Consider the following 22,111-nt stretch of genomic DNA (forward strand, 5'->3'; position numbering starts at 1 on the left):
GACACTGCACTTATACAACCCTGAGATCCAGGGTCTCCTTAAATTTTCACTGCAAGCCTTCTATGTGTTAATATCCTTCGGGAGGAAAGCTAGACCACCCATAGTAGTGAAGTCTGAAAGAAAACCCAAATCTCTTACCTTCAAACATGTGTAATTAGAAGGCATCTTGAGACATTAATCTACACCTGCCCTTGCACGGAGGGATGGCTGTGGTAGGTTAAAAAGCAGACACAGCTGCTGAAAGTCCTTCTGGCTTTTGCTTCCAAAAGCCTACGTCTCGGAGGTGGGAAATAAATAACTCAGCACGCAGGGGGGAAAATGTCTTGGCCAGAAGCAGGAGGAAGAGTGGAGTTGCCCCCAGGACCAGGGTTGCTGGGTGGTAGGGAGCTGCAAAGCCTTCTTAGGGGGAGCATAAAGGGCTGGTAAGACCCCAGCACAGAGTGGCCACCTGATGCCCTGCGGCAGAGAGGGTCACGGGCAGCCCTGAGGAGTGTGGGACACAAGACCACCAAAAGCCACCGGTCCCAAGGGCTCATCCCAGCTACCCTGTCTCATTGGTCACCCGGTGGACAGATGCCTTGAGGACCAGAGAGGCACCTCTCCCAACACCCTGGCTCTACATAAATTCTGGGAGAGCCCTGAGGCAACCCCAGGGTCCAGGCTGGGACAAAAGTTCCTTGCTGGCTATGGGACACACACTTCAGAGGAAGCTGAGTTCTAGGAAAATTAGAAGAACCACCTTTTCCTCCTACAGCTGAGTTTGTGGATTGAGAGTCACCCCAGCCCCCTTCACCCTGACTCCTGGCACTAGACGGGGGCCCCGGTTAATGACGGCTCCCCCACTGCAAGCCCAGCCTCCCCTTCCGCTGTTTCCCTTCTCTTTTGTGTTCTGTATCCTCAGCCTCCTTTGATTCTGGGGCTTCCGCACGAGCCCCACCCGGTTAAGGGCGCCTGGCCTCAGCACCTCATCCAGCTCTCTGTAGCTCATGAGCCATTTATTACCAGGCTGCCTCTCTGAAGGTTTACTTCCTTGGAATCTTTGTGCCAGACCCTCCAGCGGCCAGAGGTCCCTCGAGGTAATGACTCCATGGAACGTACAGAACCCAGCAGGACCAGAGGCTGCCGTGCAATCCCTTTTTGAACACAATCGGCACGCACTTTATGGAGAGGTGATGAAGTCAAACACCTGCTTGGTTTTTCAAGCCGGGAGTTAATTAGAAACCAGGTGAGGCAGATGTTGATGTGAGGCAAGAAAAAGCAGAGGCCCAGATAAAGCCATTACGTTTATATATATATATATATATATATATATATATATATATATATATATTTTTTTTTTTTTTTTTTAATCTTATTTTGTTATTTTTGGCTGTGTTGGGTCTTCGTTGCTGCGCGCGGGCTTTCTCTAGTTGTGGCGAGCAGGGGCTACTCTTCGTTGCGGTGCCCGGGATTCTCATTGTGGTGGCTTCTCTTGTTGCAGAGCATAGACCCTAGGCACACGGGCTTCAGTAGTTGTGGCACGTGCGCTCAGTAGTTGTGGCGCACGGGCTTAGTTGCTCCGCGGCCTGTGGGATCTTCCCCGACCAGGGATCGAACCCGTGTCCCCTGCACTGGCAGGCAGATTCTCAACCACTGCGCCACCAGGGAAGCCCACATTTATTTTTTTAACCACATTTAACGTCACGGCTGGGTTGAGTCTTCCGGACTGTCAAATACAAGAGACTTCAAAAAAATTGGTACCAAACTTCCTCCATATAATATTCAAAATTAAATAATTGCAATCCAACCTTAGAGTTGGCTTGGAATTATTTAGTCTCAGGTGCCTAGAAATTTTCCAGTCATGTTTTTGCCTCCGGTGTTTTATTTATTCACCATCCCAACTCCTCCTGTTACGAGGTGCTTCTACCCATCTTTAAGGTACCTTTCAGATGCTACCACCCTCTCAAAAACAAGCTCCTTGAGCAGGCTTGTCATCTCGGCCCCTGGGGCCAAGCTCTCCCCTCTGTTACTGTGACACTTCTAGCCTTCCGCATTAGCCCGTGTAATCTTGTATTCAAATAATTTCTTCCTTTCTAGACTGCCAGCTTTTCTGAGGGCAGGGAGTGTGTTAGGTTCATTTTTATACCCTCAGGACATTGAGCAAAGGGATTACCACCGAGTAGCTATTTACTTAATTGAATCGAATGCAAAACCAAAAACCAACCAAACTAAAATACCAAGCGTCAGCTCTTTTCTCTGAGTCAATACCATGGGAGCCAAAATGATGGTGGCCTAGGTTGAAATAACATCAGCTGCAAAGGTTCCAGGTCTCGATAATTCTTTTGAAGGGTAGATTTGTTTCCAAATGGAATGAGCCTATTTTTTTCTTTCCTAATTATGTGCTCATTACAAAAATATCCAAACTCCACAGGAAAATATAAAGTTAAAATCACCTGTAAGTTAATTAAGTTATTTCAGTAAGATAATTAAGATTTCTGTTTACATTCTTTGACTTAATTCCATGAAAAACATGCAAATATTTGCTCCAGTATTATGACTCCTTTAAAAAACAATATTTAGGGAATTCCCTGGCAGTCCAGTGGTTGGGACTCTGCACTTCCACTGCTGAGGGTGCGGGTTCAACCCCTGGTCGGGGAACTAAGATCCCACAAGCCGCAGGGCAAGGCCAAAAAAAAAAAAAAATCAATATTTGGTGGAGGAATTTCAGACTGTTAGAAGGCGAGAGTGCAATGAGATAATGGGAGTATTTGTTTAGCTTCTTTAAGATCGTGGCAACCACATCTGCAAAAATCCATGGAATCGTTAAGGACAGAATGAATCCCAAAGCTCTGTGTTGGAGCAGGTTTCAGTGCCCCTGCAACAGCCTGGCCAAATGACCATCCTGGCCCCAGCACGCTCCTAACAAGGCCTGTGGACAAAAGGACACTGAGATGCTCTTCACAGGGGTGGTGACCGCCGGCAGTGGTGGCTTGTTCACAGGTCGTGGAGAACTTGCCGATGGTTCCCCAGCCCCGGCCTCCGAGCCAGCTCATTCCCGTTGATTCTGTGAACTTGCCCATAACTTTACAATAAATCTTCCTTTAGCTTAAGGCTCCAGAGCTGCTTTCTGTTGTCTGGAACAGACCCAGAGTTTTCTTAAACTAGGACTGGGTGCTCGACAGCTGCATTAGGGACCCGTCTCCACTCGTCCACCCATCTGTATGGACATCAGTCTGGCCGCTGGTTCCTGGGTTCTGTCCCCAGGTTGCCAGGGCGCGGTTGTGATCTGCTCTCCTCGCGGCTGTGTGACCAGGAGACGGTCCCTGGGCAGCTAAGGCCCACTGTGCATGGAAACAGCCAAAAGCTAAACACGCACTATGCTTTACATAAATATCTGCTATGATCTAATAATCTGTTCATTATTTTTTCCCCTATGCTCCTGAGCAAAGAGTTGGGTAGATTTCCCACCTGCTTTTTACTATGGAATATTCCAGACATATAATACAATTTAGAGAATCATACAACGGACACCCTGGACTATTTCCCACCCAGCCTATGAAATAAATCAAAAATATACGGTCGAAATTCGCCGGGTACTCCTCCCTAATTGTGTGCCCACTCTTCTGAATTTGGTTTTTTATTCCTACACGTCTTTATAGTTTAAAAAAAAATTTATGTGTTTCCAAACAATACAATTATTTTCCTATTTAAAAATATTTATATATCCTCTTGAACTATTTTTCTGAGATTTATCCAGTTTACTGCCATATATATATACACATATACATATATATACACATATATATGTATATATACATATATATGTATATTTACCCTCTCTTTACCCTTCCTCCTGTAGATGTAGAGCTGGTGATTTACAATATTTTGTTACTTTTGTACCATATTGTACAAATATTGTAATATTTGTACCATAATGTCGTAAATATATCTCTTGAGAGAGACTTTCTCTAGGATACATACCAGGAAGAAACTAGGTATAGATTATATACATTCTTCATGTTCACTCTTCTCTTTTTATTTTTTTATTTTTATTAAAAAAATTTTTTTTGGCCACGTGGCACGGCACGAGGGATCTTAGTTCCCTGACGAGGGACTGAACCCATGCCCCCTGCAGTGGAAGCGTGGAGTCTTAACCACTGGACCGCCAGGGAATTCCCTCTTCCCTTTCTTTTTAAATAGGACGACAATAACATACTATCAAATATATTATCAATCTAATATACTATCAAAAGTAGTACGATATTGGAAGCCTCCATGTGTTGTAACTTCACATACACCAAACACAAGCTCATGAAAGAGGCTGTTACTCTTTACTCAAGACATTTAAGAATTCTCCTGTGACGCTGTTTCAGAAAGATCCTCGAATCATCAGCATCTTCAAGCTGTCAGAAACACACCTTCAAAGTATCGTAAGTACTTAGCTTTGCTGCTGAGGACGGCAGCCTATGGTCAGTCAAGACCGGCAGACACCCCTGCAGTGCAATCACACAGCGGCAGCCCCGTCAAGGCAGAGCAGCCAAAGCCGGCTGTTCTGTTCATCCTTGTAATTCGAGCAAGAGCCAGGGGTTTGTAAATTGACGGCAGTTCAAGGCCTCTGGCAGGTCTGCATGCCGTAGACAAGGGCTGTGTGATGGCCACACTGTGGGGTGTGGGCGTAGCTCAGAACCACCTAGGAAGCGTGGCCCAGGACCCTAGGGGAGAGGAACACCGAAACAGTGTCGCAGCCGCTTATCCGCTGCTCTGCCCACTGGAAGCCTCTAGGAACCCACAGCCCTGGGGGGACAGAGGCTCACGCCCCCAGGAAGCGCTGCTGGGCTCTCAAGTGGCTTCTGACTTACGACTGTTGACACATCCGGTGTAATTTACTTTTTTCTAATTCTTCTAAGAGCGGGGATGTGTGGATGAATTCTCAGCTAACCCCAGAAGGCACTTTACTGACAAGAAAACTTCCTTCTTGTGAACACATCATGGAAGAATTTAAAATAAACCCTGAGAGGGCGCAGAAGACCACATGAAGAGGGTCGGCAGGCTGTGTTGATGAAGAGCGTCTTGTGCAGGGGCGGGGCCGAGTTCATACGCTTTGCATCTTGGTGTGAACACCTGGGCTGCAGAACAAGCTGCCAGAACCAAATCAGAGAATTCCCCCTTCAAGGGAAGTAGTTAGAATGCTCCCGATGCTTATTCCGGAGAAGAAGCTTAAACAATCAGAAAAAGAGTGTTTTTTCAGACAGGAAGGGTAGCCTATCCTATTCTCATCCTGCTATTTGTGACTTGTATGACTTCAAGCAAGTTTCTGCCTCTCTGCATTTGTCTTCCCCTTTGTAAGATGATACTCTTACCCCCAAAAGATGAGAACCAAGTAAAATGCCTCAGGTAGGAACAAAACCCATAGGACAACTCAGCACATTCGTAGAATATTAGACCTTGTCTAGTTAGATTTTTTTTAGATTAGGTTAACAACTTAATGGCTTGATCTTGGAAAAAAAAAAAAAGAAAGAAAAACACAGTAATGTAGTTTTCCTTCTAGAGGAGAAGAATCTGTAAGACCAAATGACGACTCAAAGGCAGTTGTCCTTAAAAGAAGAAGAAGAACTGACATTGAAGGCTGCTATCCACTAACATGGCTGATCCTTTGTTAGGCGAATTAACGGGATTTCTCCAAGGTGGTTATTCATAGTTTGCAGACAGAAAGATTTGTGTGGCTCAAGTGAACTATGCATGGAGGAACATATGTTAGCAGCAGTGGAGGAAAAACACAAACAAAAAAACCCAGGACTCATTAAATAAGCCTAAAAATAATCTGGGTATTTTCCAAGAAAAAAGATGCAGAGTCTGACACCAGGTTTTCGTTAACGTGTCAACAGCCCACTGATGATCCCAGGAAAGTAGTTGTTCATGGTGAATCGTCCCTAAGTAGGAGAGGTGGCCGTGGTGATAGGCGGCTGGGGCTGGAAGCAAGCAGGGATATATTCCACCTCTTCCTGGCAGCCAAAGAAGCCACAGCCCACAGGAGATGCTGGGCTGCTCTGACCTGTGCCAGCACCCCTACGGAGAAAAAGCTCCTCCTGTACCATACGGCTGGACCATGCTGGGAAAGCTCTGAGCCATCTCTGAGCAAGACAGTTTGCCAGGGAGGCTGGCTCTGGCTGTTTCTCCTTTTAACCAGCAGTCAACTAGCTGTTGTGAAGAGGCACCAGAGATGGGACAAGTCGAATGAGAAAAGGCTATAAAATGCAAGAAAAAGGTACACGTGGTCCGGCTCAAACCCAAAGTCTCTATAAGTAAATAGAGAAGGATGCAAAGACCAGTATCCAAGTCTGAGAAGCAGATAAAATGAAGCTCTGGTCCAAGAAGAGGATCACCTGGGGGTGGAAGGAGACTCCAAACCTGAGAGGGCTGCCGGGGACGGAGCTGTCCTATGACAGCACAGTTAAGTCTCACTGGCCACTAACTAGTCTCCACTTTACCAGGGACGGTGAGGGACCAACAGCCAGTCTCAGAATTGCTCAGTCTCTACACCTACACAGGGAAGACCCATCCCCTGGAAAGTCTCCGCTCAATGCCCTGTGGAAGGAGTACGGCTGCTTACAGAGGCTTCCTGCTCTGAAGCCAGCAAGCAATGTGGAAGAAGTCGACAGCAACTACATTTCTGGTATATTTAGAGAATTTACCATAACATGACATTGTTCATGAACCACAGAATATTAGAAATGGAAGGAATTTCGCAAACCATGGTTCCGATGGTTTCAAGCATAAGGTCCCTTCTAAAATAATAATAATAATAAAAATGCAGCTTCCCTTATGGCTGTACTTTTGATATCTACTGACTCAGAAGATATAAAATGATCTAAAGAACTCAGCAGTACACTTAAATTCATTTTTGTCTTAATTGATCCCAGAGGCGTCTATGTACACTTGCAAATTAGCTTTATGCAAAAGCACAGCACCCTGCATTCAGTCTACACAGGGTTCCTGGTGCAGACCTGGATTCAGAGACCTCTCGCAGTAATTCTGGGTACCGCCTTGAGGAAGCTGAAGGCTGGCAGAGGGCAAGTAACCTAACCTCCTTAACTTCCTTTAACCAGACAGTTAGTGGCTGAGCATCCGGCATCACCACACAGCCCAGGTAGCAAGCCAGGGACCTTTTCTCTCACCTCCATCTGGGGGACACTGAGGGTCCTTCCTTTCCCTGAACAGGTGAGTGCAGACTTCGGTGTAGAGAGAGAATATCCTGCCACTCTGGTCTGTGCTCTTTCTCCGGGCCTCCCTGTACCTAGCCCTTCTCAGCCGGCCAGGGGAATCCGTGTTGCCTCCAGGGGAACTAGGATTGTTAAAGCAGAAAGGGAAAGACAGAGGTATCCTGCTTTTCACTTCCAAAGTGAGTTCTGAGAGCCCTCCTCAGGAAGAAGTTTTGGGTGCCAAACTCTTGGTTTGTATGAAGGGGTCTCTCATCTATGGGAGGCCCTCAAAGGCACCTAGAAAGAGAACAGAGAAAGGCCAGGACTGACTTGTCCCTGGGACCCCTGTGTTGGCAGAGGGGCGGTGAGCAGGACAGGACCACCGAGGGGCCTGGGGGGCCCATGTGTAAGGAGAGCAGTGAGCACTGAGAAGCAGACCTGAGGCCTTTGTCCTCGTCCCACTGGGAGCCCAGGCCTGCAGCAACCTGCATGTCACCGTGGGTCCTCATCAGGACTCCCGCCTGTGCCCTGAGATACTAGTGAGTCTCAACTAAACTACCCCACGTGACACTCTCATGGCAAAGGCCCAGGGATCTGACGCATCCCCTCCAGCAGGGCGGGGCCCCAGAAACACCGAGAGGGGACGGTGTGGATACCCCAGCATCTTACTTCTACACTTGAAAGAGGCACATCTGACCTGGAATCTGGCATCCTATTTCCTTGAAAGGATGTTTTGGGTCAATTTTTTTTCCTTTAAGAGGCAAAAGAACACAGTAGAGAAAGTGTGGAGGCCCAGAGCTTCCATCCCGGCCACACTGAACTTTGTTTTATTTTAGTTTGGCTGCGCCGCACAGCTTGTGGGATCTTAGTTCCCTGACCAGGTATTGAACCTGCACCCTCAGCAGTGAAAGTGCGGAGTGCTAACCACTGGACTGCCAGGGAATTCCCCACATTGAACTTCTCTGAGCCTTAGTTTCCACATTGAAACATGGGGATAAACATCCCCCCAGCATTTCTGAAAAGATCAAGTGGACAGGGGACATGAATGCTTTTAGTAAATTCCGAAATGTTAGCTATTGCTCCTTGGAAAATCTAAGCACAGCCTGTAAAATACCTGGAGTATAAGTGAAGCAGATGTATCTGGAGTTGTGGTTTCAAGTAATGCTTACTGTGCTTAATATTAAAAAAAACAAAAACCTATAACCCTGCCTTAAAATTCCTTTCACCACTTATTTCAGTCAAAGATAGAGGGATAGGGGATGCTTTATATGAGAGAGAAAACGAGTCAGAATAAATGAACAAAGGAACTACGAGGTAGGAACAGATGTTTGAAGATAGGAGAATTTTAAATGCATAAGGATGCTGTGCTTAACCCGAGTCTCTCCTTAACTACTCAGCCAAGGAGGAGTGTAAAAACCATCAGATAGCGGAGAAAAGCTATCTCCTGCCAACCTCCAGGGGCCATGATGCTCTTTAACCTCTGCCAGGCAGGAGAGAAATGAAAGTGAACAAGTAACCGCAGGATCTGAGGCCAGACAGATGAATTTTGGATCCTGGATTTACTTCTTACTTGCTATGCAATTTTGGGCGGGTTACTTAACCTCTTGGTTTCTTCAGTGGCAAGATGGCAAAAGTAATGGCTGTATTCGTTTCTTATCACTGCTGCAATGAATTTCCACAAACTCATGGCTTAAAGCAACACAAATTCATGATTTTATAGTGCTGGAGTTTGGAACTCCACAGCCTCAGGAGGGCTGCTGGGGGAGGCTCTGGGGGAGAATGTTCCTATAAGCAGCTCTTTTGTCCCTTTCCTGTTTGCCCATTTCTGTTCCCCTGGAACCTTATAGAAATGAGATCACTCGGTAACATTTAACCTGCCTCCTGAGTTCTGCTCTACTGAACATACACAATGCCTTACCTAACCTGTTGATTCCTTTCCTGGATTAAAAGGCGTGAAAATGAAGAATTAAGTAGTTAAAGAATGACTGACTCTGTACCCCCAGTTCCCCCTTAGCAAATGTGCAGGTGAACCAGGCAGGTTAAGACAGCATCCAGAGGAAGATCAGAAGTCAGCAGTCTGCTAGCAATGGAAAAATTATGAGGGGACTTCCCTGGTGGTGCAGTGGATAAGAATCCGCCTGCCACTGCAGGGGACACGGGTTCGAGCCCTGGTCTGGGAAGATCCCACATGCTGCAGAGCAACTAAGCCCGTGAGCCATAACTACTGAGCCTGCGCTCTAGAGCCCGTGAGCCATAACTACTGAGCCCGCGTGCTGCAACTACTGAAGCCCGCGTGCCTAGAGTCCGTGCTCCGCAACGAGAAGCCACCGCAATGAGAAGCCCGTGCACCACAACGAAGAGTAGCCCCCGCTTGCCGCAACTAGAGAAAGCCTGCACACAGCAACGAAGACCCAACACAGCCAAATATAAATAAAATTAAACCTTAAAAAAAAAAACGACAAGGGGCTTCCCTGGTGGCGCAGTGGTTGAGAATCTGCCTGCCAATGCAGGGGACATGGTTTCGAGCCCTGGTCTGGGAAGATCCCACATGCCGCGGAGCAACTAGGCCCGTGAGCCACAATTACTGAGCCTGCGCGTCTGGAGCCTGTGCTCCGCAACAAGAGAGGCCGCGATAATGAGAGGCCCGCGCACCACGATGAAGAGTGGCCCCCACTTGCCACAACTAGAGAAAGCCCTCGCACAGAAACGAAGACCCAACACAGCCATAAATAAAAATAAATAAATAAAAATTAAACTTTAAAAACAAAAAACGACGAAGAATCTGACCTCCTACCTTAATGATTAACTGAGATTGTTTCCCCTTTTCAAGAATCGTCATGCTGAGCAGAATCTTCGGAGTTGGTCTCGGACACGAGTCCACCTTCTCCCCAGATTGCTGGCTTTTCTGATTAAAACAACTTTCCTTTTCACCAACGCTTGCCTCTCAATTATTGGTTTTTGAGTGGTGAGCAGCTGAACTGAGTTTGGTAACATTTCCTGGCCTTTTCCAGCTTCCAGAGGCCACCTCCATTCCCTGCTTGTGGCCTTCCTCTACCTTCAAAGCCAGCACCGTGACACCTTCAATCTCTCAAACACTCCTACCCTCCTCTTATAAAGATACTTGTGATTACATTGGGTCCACCAAATAATCCACGCTGATTCCCCCACCTCAAGATTCTTACTCATATCTGCAAAATCACTTCTACCCTTAAGCTAACAGATTCATAGGTTCTAGGTATTTGAGTGTGGCCATCTTTGGGGGAGGGATTATTTTTCCTAACACAACAGTTATCAAGGAACAAATATGTAGTATAATAGAAGGCACTTAGAGTCTGCCATGTATAAAAGTAAGCACTCAATAAATGTTTGCTACTATTATTACTATTATTTGCTCAAGCAGAAACCCTCAGCCTGGAAAGCCTCCACCACTCACTGGCTCTGCCCCAACCCTTTCACCTGGCCAAATCCTGAGACCCTTCTGGAAGCCTTCCATGACCCAGGCTAGATTTGTGATCGGGGGGACCTGTTCTTAGTTCCCTGTGGTGTTATAATCATCCGCCTGTCTCACTAGATCGCAAATTCCTCAAGAGCTGGGATGCCTTCTCCTCACCTCTGCGTCCCGACCCCCGGCACACGGCACGCAGCAGCCTTCACACGTCTCATCAACAACCAAGGGTCCCTCCTGACTCCACAGCAAACAAGGGTGCGACCTGCGGGTTGCTCCAGACCACGGGGTGCTGCTCCCTGCGGGAGGGGAGCTGTGGAGGGAATGTCTGTGTCCCAAGGTCATCGTGCTCTGCGCGGGGGCAGTTATCCAGGGAGAGTAGCTGGTTTCCCCATCGAGGAGGCTCTCGCACGAAATGCCGGGACGACAGGTGCATGCGTTCATCCTGGAAGGGAGACCTGGGCTCCAGCATGCGTGGCAGCCGGGTGGCGTTTGCCGGGAGTCACGTCTCAGGGCTGCAGGTGGGCGGGAGGGACCAGCATGGGAAACAGGCTCCACGACGCTTGGGCAGGTTGGGGGTGATCAGACACAAGGAAGAAAGACCCACAGAAATCACCTGGTTCCGTGGTTTGTAAAACTCAAGACACAGTCCCAGGCTCTAGCCCAGACCTGCTGAATCAGAATGTCCAGGCGTGAGGCAAGAAAGCAGTATTTCTGAAAACTACCCAAAGCAATTCTGTTACGCAGCCAGGTTTGGAAACCACGGATGGATCTACCCTGAATTTTACAGACAGACTGTGCTACAAATAAATGGTTCCCTAAACAGGTGTGTTAAAATGGAAGGAACAGCCAGTGAAGCTCATCATTAAGCAAACTTACTGTGAACGAGGCAGGCCACGCATCCAGAACATACAAAACCCTTCTTACAGAGCTGTGTCCCCTAACCCATCCAGGCCCACAGAAGAGTGGACCTGCGGGTGGTCTCTCTAGTCTAGCGAGCCCCCAGATCTTCAAGATGTGCAGGTCTCTGATCCAGCCTCTCAGGGCACCCTCTGGAGGGCCCTGGGATGGGTAAACTCCCCGGTACCAGGCTCTATCTGGAGCCTGGTACATCAGGAGCTGCTTGGCCCATTGGTCGTCCCTGGATGGGTGGGGTGTCCACAAAACAGGCTGTTCTGGAGTGAGAGACATCTCTGTGCTGTGTTATTTTGCTAAGAGTCTCTGCCTCTGCCCTGAGTTATACTGCCGGGGATGAAGAATGTCACCTGCCGTATCAGTAAACAAAGGATGTTGTGACCATCAAACCAGCAGCCACTGCAGTCACCCCCAGCTGTGCACCCTGAAGGGTTTCAGGATGGAGAAAAGCAGGATACTGACCCTAGAGAGTTACGGCGCATATCAAAGGAATGATTTCAATGAGCCCAGACTCTTGCATCTGCCCATACAAAGAAAAGTGCTAAATTCATTAAGTTGAGATGTTTGGTTTTCTTTAATTCACAGTAATCTTTTGATGTTCCGACTCCCTGGGTCTTTGTTGCAGAAACTCCTGTAGAGCCTTGGTCCTCCCTGACCTTTCCAGAGCAGTCCCTCAGAGCCATCTGAGAGGCTGTGTCTTGGGCTTAAGCCCTCAGTAAATCCATCGAATAAAACGTAATTCTCAACTCTCACGTTGTGCATTTTTTTTCAGTTGACACTACCAAGCGCTCCTTTTGGGAAATGCAGCTTCCTTGTACGGTGGGAGTGTGCAAGGAGGGAACGAAGCCCTGTTCCGTCAAGGGAGGCCGCTGAGCATCAATAGCCCGTGGGTCCACCACGTTTCCAGCTGCTTCCATTTTCACTGGTACCACACAGATCAGGTAAGTTCATTTACCTCCTCACCTGCATCTTGGATCAACGTAGTAATCCTTCCATGAGCAGCCCATTTTAAATTCATAACACCCTTCCCTGGCATTCCCTATCTCCCTTCCTCGTTTTATTTTTCTCCCAAGCACTGATTATACTGTTAAATGCTTATTTATTTGCTTAAATTACTTTCCATTTTCTGACTTATTATTATGGTGTGATGTCTCTACTATGACATATACGAGGGCGGGGATTTTTTTGTTTCCCCGTCCACTGCCTGCCTTTTCCACTGCTGTATCCCTCCCACGTAGAAGGTGCAGTGAGGAAAAACAGCAGGATAGAGTGAGGACTGTTTAAAAAAAAAAAAAAAGAAAGGAAGAAAGAAAGAGAGCAAACCCCACCACGGGGCGTGTTTCACAGCCAACACCTAACAACCAGAGGGAGCCCGAGCTAGCCTGGGGCCCTGGGCCAATCTGTGGGTGGTTTAGGTGAGTTGCCATGGTTACTGTGAAGCTGGGCCAGGGCCCAGAGCTCCTGCCTCGGGCCACCAGACCTTGGGGGTGGGTAGAGGCGGACCAGGAGGTTCGGAAAAAACAGAACACAGAGACTCACCCTTGGACAGAGACACGTTCTCACGGAAGGCTACGAAACCGTAATCCCCGACGTCAGCGACTGGCGAGAGATGGTGTGAGCAGCGTCGGATCAAGTGCGTAACGTTAGGGGGACAAAGGAATCATAAACAAGAAGCAGAGCTGCAACTGCTTGAACGCAGAAAGAATGAGTCATCCAGGGAAGTGGGGTGGCGGCGGTTTGCTGTTGCTTCGCAGAGACCAGAGACCGGCGGGCTGAGCAGCCTCAGGGACTGCTAGGCAGGGGGTCCCTTTTAAGGGACTTCAAAACAGGAGAACTTGCAGTAGAAAGAGTATGCATTCTACAGAATCATTTCTGTTTTGCCCCAAACTTCATATCTGTTCTCTGAAGCCTCCCTACTTGGTTTCCCTCGGACCACCCCCCCAACACAAGTGGGCAGTGTCACCCGCCCCCTGGCTTCACCTGGGTACCCGCAGCTCTGGCTCTGTCTCCAGGCGGATTTCTGCTCACCTGGAGGCACCTGCCAGCTCCCCCTGCCCTCCCCCTCCCCCTCGCTCCTCTGACTCACCCTGCGCAGCAGGCACAGGGCGCCGAGGCTGGGACCTGCTAAATCCTGCATCTGCTTAACACCTGCCCTGGATCCCCATTCCTCCTACAAAAGACTCTTCCACATGCCACTCAGGCGCCTTCCTAACCGGGCTCCCATCTGCCTCTTCCACTCTCCTCACTGCACTTTCCTAACCCTCAGCCTTCACACAGGCTGGTCACTCTTGCTTAGAGAGCCCTTTCTCGGTTGTCTGGATTCAAAAATGGGACTCAGCTTTCCAGGGCCTGCTGAAGACCCGAGCTTGCTGAACGTGGTTTGCAGCAGTAACGCACAGGGAAAGCAGAGAAAGGCTGACCACCCTGGGAAGGCTGGTCACGGTGAGGATTGGCAGAACTCTGTGGTGACAAATCCCATGACAAAGAAAACGCGCCTGGGTCCAGGCCAACGATCGATTTATTTCAGACGCTATTTACTAAAACAGATTCTAGCACAAGAGAGGGTTTGGAGAGGAAACTGGGGAGTTCAGAGGACTTTGACGCATTAGAGTATGTGGTGGGCGGGGGGTGTCAGGGCTGGTCCCCCCCCCCCACCCCGTGCAGGACACACTGTGCTTTTCTCTAACCTCCTCTTAGCAGTTCTGAGGACATGGAGACATGGCAGAGTGGTGGCAGTGGTCACACTCGCTGCAATGTGGACGGACGGAGCACAGAAAGGTCTGTGGGAAACAGCCAGAAGAAGACACGATTCTACAAGACCGACCGAGTGGAGCTGAAACACCAAACCCCGCCTGCAAGGGAGATGAGGCAAAGCCACTCAGAGACAGGGACAGGGTAGTGGGGTCACCCGGGTACCCAAAGATCTAAGTCAGCAGGAGACTCTGGTGACCCTGTCCCTGTTAGTTAAAATTCAGCTGAAGAAGAGAATACGGGATGCCGATGAAGGCTGATTTATGTATCTACGCCTCACCTTGCTCCAGAAAGAATTTGGTGACTGCTATCACCGTCAGCTTCCCTGTGTTACTTCCCTTGAGGTTCAACACTTTGGAAATCTCCACTCAAGTTCCATCATCCCTTCCTGGCCACAGAGCCCTTAAAACTTGAGAAGCCTGACTGTGTCTCTACATCCCTGCAACATCTGCTTCCCCCATATATACCATCAAACACACACTTACACACTTAAGTAATCTGTCTCCTTAGCCAAGATGCGACCCTCCCTTGTCCATGTGGTCCCACAGGTGTCAGGGGCTAAATAAGCATCTACAGACCAGTTGGAGACCCTGGGTTGTAAGTGAAGTCAACTGGGGCACAGAGAAAACAGATTTTTCCCAAGATTGAGGAACAGAGACTAAAAGCAAAGAGGGATTACTCACACTGGTTTAGCAGGCCACCAGTTTTGGGCTCTCGACTTTGCTGGAAATTCTGAAGGGGATCAGAATATACCACCCCAAAATATGCCACCTTGGCATAAGGATTATTTTGAGTTGAAGGCAATTAGAAAACAGCAGACACAGGAGGAATTCTCTGGCCTCCCCCTTTCTACCTAAAAGCAGGATGTAAATTTCCCTTTGTGAAGGTGTTTTCCCCTCCCATCACCCAGGAGGAGAAAAACCACCAGTATCACTAGAGAAAGACACCATGGAGATGGGCCTGCACTAATAAACCTACACAAATAAAATAACCCTTATCTGCCATTAGTTTTCGCCACATACTTACCTTCCCAAAATTTACCACCCCTGGAAGCTCAAAGCCCTTTTTCTTTGTCTTGTCACTTTCCCACAACTCACATCCCTTTGCTAAAATGGTACATACGCTCTCAAGCCTAACCGATTCTTTGGGTTTGCTCTTCTTTCCTGTGAAGGTCCTGTGCACATGCATAATAAACCTTTCCCCCTATTAATCTGGCTCTTTTCTCTTGTTATTCTTGCCTGTCCTCAGTTTAATTCCCAGGCCCCAGGCACAGAACATAAGAAGGTAGAAGAGAAGTTTTTTTCCTCTCCTACAGTTTCCATAAAGGGTATGCATAGCAGGTACTCCAGAGCAACAGAACAGATGCCTGCCCAAATTAGGCTGGAAAAACATGCCGGAGGAGGATTCCAATTCTTGGATATGCCTGGACCCTCATACAGGTAAGGAAAGATGGGAAGATGGAGGCCACTGTGATACTGGGTCCCACAGATAAAAAGGGGGTCCCTCCAGGATGTGAGGGTCCTGACACCACCGTCTGCCATCCCTGTCCTTGCCTCTCCAACAGCGTCCAGAACCTCGCCACAGAGTCCGAGGGGCCATCGTGGAAAATAACCTACTTGTAACAGACTGTCCTCAGCAATCCCCTACCTTGCTCTGCTTTCTTCCCCCTCTCAGTATTCCCTTGCTCTTTCCTTCCTGTTTTCTAATTCCGTTTCTCCTACTTGGACCTTTATACTCGTGTATTGTTTTGGCGAAAATCTCTCAGTTTTACATATTCGTGTGATAAAACACCGGAAGAAGTAACTACAGTTGAATTCGGGTGGTGGGGCTGTGGGGGCACATGTATTTTTCATGGTAACCCCTTTTGCTGCAGTTGTGAAGGTGTTCTAATAAGAATTTTGGAAACAATTTTAAATGTTTTCCTTCTTCCTATTGCTACCGTCCTGCCCCTCTTCCTTTGGTGGCGACCTTGGGCAGGGGGTGGCAGAGAAGGCCCCAGAGCGGCAAGTTACACAGAAGCACCAGGAGGAAGCACAGGGACGAATGAGAAAAGCAGAAAGCGCAGCTCACGCCAGTGGAGGGCTACTGCTCCGCGTCGTGCATGCGTTTGATGGGGCAGAGAGGGTGACCTGGGCCCCAGAGGGATGTTTAAAGCATTTCTTCTATCTTCTGTCTCCTCCATCTACTTCCTCAGCCTCACAGCAGATGTCCCACGAGAGAGTCAACCCAGCTGCCCAGGGAGAAATGGTTTGAGAACTCTAAGAAGTGAGAGGAACACATCTTCTTCTTTGGGAAGGGAGCACATGTGTGGTCCCTGGGGGCGGGTCTCTTCCAGGCAGCTCAATCGCTCGCCTCCCATTGGTATGTGCGTTTCCTTGGTTAGTTAAGAAAGTCACCACCCACCACAAGTACCCTGCCCGAATACCCCTGGATAAAAAGGACACTACGGACACTTGGTTTTTTTTGTTTTGCTGGAGAGAAAGCTTCCAGGTACCCTGGGAGTATTAAATGGGCTCATCCACGAGGGGCATCCAGGTGAAGCCTGGCCCTCCCTCCACCCTGCTGCCCGCTGCTCCCTCTGCTGGCTGGTCCTCCTAGGCTGGACCACTGGTGACTCACTTGCAGATACCTGGGAACCTCAGGGCTTCAGGGACAGAGTAGCTTCTCCACACCCAGGGCCCCTTCCAGAAGCACCATATCCTCAACACACCCCGCACTCCCCCATCTGCACAGGACCTGACTTTTTAAAAAATTAATTAATTAATTAATTTACATTTTATTTTTGGCTGCATTGGGTCTTTGTTGCTGCGTACGGTCTTTCTCTAGTTGCGGCGAGCGGGGGCTACTCTTCATTGTGGTGTGCAGGCTTCTCACTGCGGTGGCTTCTCTTGTTGCGGAGCACGGGCTCTAGGCGCGTGGGCTCAGTAGTTCTGGCTTGCCGGCTCTAGAGCGCAGGCTCAGTAGTTGTGGCGCACGGGCTTAGTTGCTCCGCAGCATGTGGGATCTTCCCGGACCAGGGCTCGAACCTGTGTCCCTGCATTGGCAGGCATATTCTTAACCACTGAGTCACCAGGGAAGTCCCAGGTCCTGCCATTTTGTTTGCCAAGTTCCACCAGAAAAACTGATTGCACACCAGCTGCCATTTGACCTAACAAAAGCTCCTTGACAATTAAAGTGATTTGGAATGCTCCAGCTAACTTGTTGAATGGAGCTCTTTTTAAGTTCCCATTGTTTTCTCTGCAGAAATTTTTCTTCTTCTTGCCTCTACTTCCTTCCCTAAATGGAAATTTCATTTGCATGTTTTCACTTCTGATCATTTTTTAAAAGATATTTGGTTTATTCTTCATGTGGCTTCAACCAGCTAGTTAAAACCTTTCAGTAGTATTATGTTAATTTCTATACTATAATTGATCTCCCTGTTTTTCTTTTCTGACACTCATTCAGCTTCTCCGATTTTCAATTAAAATTCCTTTGCTGGCTACTGTTGAAAGGATATTTTGGTAGTATTTTTGGTGCATGAAAGAAGTTAAATTTCAGTTTCTGGCTTAAGAAAACTGATGAACGATTTCTCTACCTGAATAATAGTCCTCTGGAAGCCTGAATATGTCTAGAGTGAAAAAAGAAAAAAAAAAACAGGAATAATCTGCAGGATTAGATAATATTGATAGTAAATTCTCATAAAGGTGTTCTGAGAACAAATCGGGTAATATCTTAAAGACACTTTCAAAATTCCATGAAGAAAAAAGGTCAATCTACTAACATGCATTGCATTATTAGGCATTCTCCCTTCTTCAACTAGAACAAAAAATCAGACAAGGTAAGAAAAATGTGACAGTGATATGTAGCTATAAATAAATGAGAAGGATTCGTCTAGTAGACTTCAGTCTTTTCTCAGTCATTTGGCTGCTTTTCTCAGTAAAGAGTAGCTATGTGGTGAGTCAGTGTGTGCGTGTGTGAGAGAGACGACATTATTCACAATCACCCGTAAGCTCAGCCCCATCCCCCTGAGGCAGCTGCCAGGCACTAGCTTCCCGGGGAACCAGGGGACAAGAGGACAGTGTCCAGTTCCCACCTGATGTTCCACCATTTCGAAGAACGTACTGAGATTTGGAGGGCTTCAGGGACTGTCATTTTGGCTTTAAAAACTGTAAGATGAATACAGGAAAAGCTTTTTCCTCGTTTCTCCACCATCAACTTGCACGAGAAACGGCAAAGGCGATTGCCCGGCCAATCATTGCACTACTGGGAATGACCCTTTCGCACTGCTCTTTTTCTCAGCTGCCCAAACATCTTCTAGAGGCTTTCTCTGAACAATTTTATGTTAAGGAGGCTGAAGGATAGGAGCCATGTGTGGGCGGAGGAGAAAACAGGAAGCCCATTGTCCTAAATAGTCATTTCAGCCTAATAACCCCGTGGTGCGGCTACTCATTAACTAGCAAAGCATCACAATACACCCTACATTAACGCCTACTCGTTATGCCCGGCTATATCCATGTCTCATCACGACTGATAATGCAGCCAACCCCACACTTCAAAAATAATTCACAGTTTACAGTGTACCGTGTCTTGTTTCTCAGGATTGAAAAAGGCTTTCCATTTATCACCTCGGCTGTTCCCACAGTAGGGAACGGGGCCAGATCAGATGGCGGGTGCCTCCTTCCCCCCCAGCATGCAGAAACCAGGAAAAGGATTTCCCCAAAGGATCAAGAAGCCAGCCAAAGGGCCCGGGTCCCCTCCCTGCCTCTTTGAGGCATTTGCCACTGAATTTTCCTGTCGCACCATGAGAAGGAAGCACCACAGTGAGGACTCCTGAGCAGATGATGAGACTCACACGGTTTAATGGGAAACACCAGCGCAGCCCAGCCGGCCCTGCGCCAGCCTTTTACAGTCCCGGGAGGCAGCAGAGAGAGAAGAAAACAGGCGCCGGTGGGGAGCTGGGAAGAGGGTGGGAGAACCCGTGTCCAGGATCCACTTTATCACTTGATCAAACTTTACCATTTCTGCATTTCCTAACACCCTAGCTCAAGATACACAGAAATAAGTCCTCCTTGTTTTTAAATTAAGAAGTCTTCTCCAGTCATACCTCTGTCGACCGCCCCATCCCATCCTCTTGTTTTTATTTCTAAGGTAATTTTAAAAATTAAACGAAACCTCCCCCAATGCCGTTGGGTGCGCGCGCTGCGAGCGCAGCCCACTTCAGCACCAGACTCGGGGACAGACGCCATAAGGGAGGGACAAACCGTCGCCCCTCCGTCCACTGTCGCCGCCCGAACTGTTCCCGAGGCAGGTGTCCCGGGTGCTGGGGAATCAAGAGGGTTTCTTCAGGCCCAAAGCATTTCTCCAAATAAAATGACCAACTAGCCACTCCATCCCTCCCATTACGGCGCTCCTCAACGGGGGACACCCCTGCCGAGACAAGAGCGAACGGCCATGACCTACATACGAAAAAGGAGTCCCCAGAAGCCTCCCCCGCCTCGAGCCGGAGAGATCGGGCGACCCCGACCCCCAGGAGACCCCTGAGACATTCCGAGCTGTCTGTCCAAACCTGCACTCGGGTTTCCCAAGGGCTCGGCGGAGGGTCCTGGCTTCGAGGAGCCCCCGCACGCGCCGGCGCCGGGACGCCGATGATGCCCACCTGTGCGGGCGCCGCGCAGGCCGGGTTCGCCGCGGGCGGCCAAGATGATCACAGGTATTCGTTTCGCGAGCTTCCGCTGACAGCTGCAGGAAAACGCAGGCACCAGAACCGTCTCTCCAGTTCCAGAGACCGTCCCGCCCGAGTTTCCCTTTTGTCTCTGGCTCGCCCCGAGCTCGCCGGAGCAAGGACGGTGCCTCTCGTTCCCCACCGACACGCCCCAGCCGGCACTTACCCGGGCCGAGGGCGCCGCTCACGCGCGGGCTTTGTCTCCGGATTGGTGCTCGCGGGGGGTGGCCAGACCGAACGGTATCGCCCCTCAATCCGGGCGCAAGGCTGGGGGGGCTCCGGCTCCGGCTCGGCGCTCCGGCTCCCGCGCCTGGACGCGGACGGGCTCACGGTGGAAACGCGCGCCTCGCGCCGCGCGCCGCCCCCGGGGTCTCCGCGTCGCGTCACCAGCCCCGCCCCGCCCCGCCCCGCCCCGCCCCGTGCCTCCAGGCCCGGGCAGGGGAAAGACCACGTGAGGCCGAGCGCGGGGTACTGGTGGGCGAGCCCGTACCCCACTGGCGAGTGCGGTCACCCAGCTGCCGAGTACTTTGTTTGCTCGGCACCCCCCGTGCCGGGCTCCAGGCGTGCGTCCGGGTCCGGCGGGTGCAGAGCGCGTGTCGCCGACCCCCGCCTTCTCGCGTCCACTCTGGTCGCGCCCACTCCGCAGCAGGGTCTCGCCGGGCGCCCGGGAGGGGCCGGGAAATCCCGCCCGCCGCCGTCGACGTCACTGGTGCGTCACCGGGGCTCCCGCACCGGGGCTCCGCGCACTCCCAGCGCCCCTAGTCTCCCATATGCGACCCCGTGCCTGGCCCCGCGACCCCCGCCCGTCCCAGCTCTCCGCCTGGGACGCGCATCGCCCAGGGGCTGGAAAAGGGGAGATGGGGGACGGTGGGGTGTTGGGGCCGTGGTCCTCGCGGGGTTCGGGGACCTCGGCCTCTGGCATCTTCTTCCTTGCCAGCGGGTTAGCTCCGTGGACCAACCCGGCTAGGCGCGGCCGGTTGCCATCCATCACCAAAGAATACACAGTATACCCCACCCCACCCCCAAGGGGTGCAGTGAAAGGAGAAATGTTTAATACCCGTAAAGATTCACAGGGCATTGTCTCCATTTACCCGGACGTTGCTAAGTAACTGGAAATGTAGGGATGGCCACGCCAGCCCAAGGCGTTGGGAGTGGGAACGAGCCGCGAGCTCTCCTCCCTGGCTGTGACCGGGAAGGCGGGAGCACATTCCTACTGTTCGTGGAGGGCAGAAGCTGTTTCCACGGGGAAATCCTTGGCGACTCCTCGTTCCTTCTGAACTGTAAGAGTTTTGCGATCGAGATACTAAAAAGCTCTCGGTTATAATCCTTTTCCTTTAGGGAAAAACAGCTTAAGCGCCGTCCATGTTACAACTCCTGGTAAAATAATACAAAACCTTTGGAATAGGGAAGCTACGTTACACTTACAGCAGTGTTAGCAAGATTGGTAGGAAAAGGAGGCCAATGTTAATTCCTTTATAGAAACAGCAGAAAATCGTGGTTGACAATGAGGAAATATTTCTTGAAAACCTGCGTTCGCCGTCCTCATCCACCATCAGCAGCCATTCCTTGTTGGAGGAATGGCTTGTTTCTTAGAGGATCACTTGTTTCTTGGATCTCTGATCCCCGTTGCTTTGACATTTGCCCCAGACAAATGTTCACCTTCCGAGACTCCAAGTGTCTGATAGAGTGCAAATGTGGAGCTCAGAAAGCCTCACCTGGGGCTAGCCAACATCTCACACAGGTTTTTGTCACAGCTTGGAAGTGCCCATTTAAAAACACAGAGTTGGGCTTCCCTGGTGGCGCAGTGGTTGAGAATCTGCCTGCTAATGCAGGAAACACGGGTTCGAGCCCTGGTCTGGGAAGATCCCACATGCCGCGGAGCAACTAGGCCCGTGAGCCACAACTACTGAGCCTGCGCGTCTGGAGCCTGTGCTCCGCAACAAGAGAGTCCACAATAGTGAGAGGCCCGCGCACCGCGATGAAGAGTGGCCCCCACTTGCCACAACTGGAGAAAGCCATAGCACAAAAACGAAGACCCAACATAGCAATCAATCAGTCAATAAAGAAATCTTAAAAAAAAAAAAAAAAAAAAAAGTTGCTTATATTTAAAAACACAGAGTT

At 49.6% G+C, this 22,111-nt stretch overlaps 1 protein-coding gene across 3 annotated transcripts in view; it reads right to left on the bottom strand.

The window, feature by feature from the left end:
- Positions 1-20,390, bottom strand: part of GNG4 (G protein subunit gamma 4) — a 60,789-nt gene extending 40,399 nt beyond the window's left edge. The window contains exon 1 of one of the 3 annotated variants that reach the window (XM_007170768.2): positions 20,157-20,390. The gene's annotated coding sequence lies outside the window, so the exon portion shown is untranslated. Of the gene's footprint in view, positions 1-13,077; positions 13,209-19,924; positions 20,131-20,156 lie in introns of those variants that run through there. The other 2 variants (XM_007170769.3, XM_057531568.1) reach the window with 2 other exon arrangements.
- Positions 20,391-22,111: the final 1,721 nt, after the last annotated feature.

Source organism: Balaenoptera acutorostrata, chromosome 16, assembly GCF_949987535.1.
Source record: "Balaenoptera acutorostrata chromosome 16, mBalAcu1.1, whole genome shotgun sequence".
In the NCBI taxonomy this organism is placed as follows: domain Eukaryota; kingdom Metazoa; phylum Chordata; class Mammalia; order Artiodactyla; family Balaenopteridae; genus Balaenoptera; species Balaenoptera acutorostrata.